A 2,154-nucleotide genomic window follows, 5' to 3' on the forward strand; every position below is an offset into this window, starting at 1 on the left:
CCCAGATCCCCCCGGGACCCCCGAGCCCCCGGAGCGGAACCGGAGCGCCGAGGGAAACGCCTCGGCAGGTGAGGCCACGCCCACTGACCACGCCCACTGACCGCATCTACTGACCACACCCACCAACCACACCCATTGACCACGCCCACTGGACACACCCACTGACCACACCAAATGACCACACCCACTGATCATGCCCAATGACCACGCCCACTGCCACGCCTGGCCACGCCCACTGACCACACCCATTGGCCACGCCCAATGACCACACCCAATGACCGCACCCATTGGCCACGCCCACTGCCGCACCTGGCCAGACCCAATGGATACACCCAACCAATATGGCCACGCCCACTAACCACGCCCATTGACCACGCCCACTGCCACACCTGGCAACGCCCACTGATCATACATGGCCATGCCCACTGACCACGCCCACTGGCCACGCCCACTGAGCGCACATGGCCACGCCTAATGGCCGCACCCGGCCACGTGTAATGGCCACGCCCATTGCCACACCTGACCACGCCCACTCACCACACCCAACACACATGACCACACCCACTTGTCACATCCATTGACCACACCTGGCCACACCCACTTGCCACACCCACTGACCACACCCAACACAACTGGCCACACCCACTGACCACACCCACTGACCACACCCAATCCATCTGGCCACGCCTGCTGACCACACCCTATGGCCACGCCCACTTCCACACCTGGCCACGCCCACAAGCCACACCCACTGCCATACGTGTCCCCACCCATTGACCGCACCTGGCCATGCCCACTGATCCCACCCCTGGCCACGCCCACCTGGCCACGCCCGCTGACCTCCCCTGTCCCACAGGTGACCTCGGCCGGGCGGGCGGGCCCGAGGGGGCGGGGCCGTTGATGACGTCATTGGGGATCCTGCTGCCCATTGGTACGGCCTGGAGGGGCTGGGTTTGGGTGGGGTTGAGGGAATTTTCTTCATGGAGCGTGTGGGGTGGTGGTTTGGATTTGTGCTGGGAACATAATACAGGAATATTTCTGTGGCTGCTGAGCAGAGTTTGGGGCTGTGACAATTCCCTGAGGAGCTTTTCCAGTGCCCAGCCACCTTTTGGGAAGAATCTTCTCCTGCAATCCAACCTAACCCTCCCTGACACAACAGGTAACACCCTCCAGATTCCCTCCCCAGGCCAGCTCTATTTCCTCTGGAAAAAAAAACAAAACAACAGAGACAAGAACCCTCATTTTCACTGAGAGCATCTCGTCCCTTTCTCTCTGACTTCAAAAGGCAAAACAAAAAGGTATTTTATGTAAATGTGGACATTAGAAACAAAAAATAGAACAGCAAACATCAAATTCCTTTTTCATAGGCAACTCAGCTTCCACTGGCACAGCTGCAGATGAAAGTAGCAGCTACAAATTAATATATCATAAGGTCTTACCAAAGGAACTGAATTGTCTCAAATGCCAAAAGTAAGACCAAAGACTAAATTATTTTCATTTACGGAACCGCAGGGAGGAATTGCTTTCATGTTCTGAGTTATGTGTTTAGGAGGAACCTAAGTTTAGCTTGTCAGCTTCTGACAAAAGTTAACAACAATTTCTAAAACATTTCAGAATCATTTTGAAACATGGTTTCAATGGGGGAAATGGAAACAAGACAAAATCACAGAATCCCTGCCTTTTTCTGTAACTGCTTTTATAGTTCCAACTCCTTGTATGTGTTTTCCTGGAGATGCCTGGAATGAAGAATCTGCCTCCAAAGCTCTTCCCAACCCTAGCCAGAAACACAGGAAAACTCCCTGACTGCTTAAAACTGTTACGTACAGATATTATGGCTTGAATTTCCTGAAAATGTGGGCACAGAAAACCCTACAACAGCTGGAATTTTATAGTGGACAAGTATCCTAAAAAAAATTATGAGACATTTTCATCTCCTCCTTACAAGAAGCTGTTTCAAAAGTGCATGTAATGGCCCCTTATCCATCTCTCTCATCCCTCAGTGGTTTTTTCCATCTCCTTTCCTTGGATATTGTTGTTTACAGTAAACCAGGGGCTGATTTGAACCAAAATTTGGAAGTGAAAGGAAAAGCCGCTGCATCAGTTTAAATATTCTCTTCCTTTACCCCCAAAATGCTGATCAGCCACCTGCAAACC

At 51.9% G+C, this 2,154-nt stretch overlaps 1 long non-coding RNA gene across 1 annotated transcript in view; it reads left to right on the forward strand.

The window, feature by feature from the left end:
- The first annotated feature begins 2 nt into the window (after window positions 1-2).
- Window positions 3-2,154, forward strand: part of LOC121344082 — a 3,312-nt gene continuing 1,160 nt past the window's right edge. Inside the window, exons 1-2 of the long non-coding RNA XR_005953786.1 lie at window positions 3-68; window positions 857-931. This is a non-coding gene — a long non-coding RNA (uncharacterized LOC121344082). The remainder of the gene's footprint in view (window positions 69-856; window positions 932-2,154) is intronic.

Source organism: Onychostruthus taczanowskii, unplaced genomic scaffold (assembly GCF_017590055.1).
Source record: "Onychostruthus taczanowskii isolate IOZ18803 unplaced genomic scaffold, ASM1759005v1 scaffold1095, whole genome shotgun sequence".
Classification (NCBI taxonomy): Eukaryota; Metazoa; Chordata; class Aves; order Passeriformes; family Passeridae; genus Onychostruthus; species Onychostruthus taczanowskii.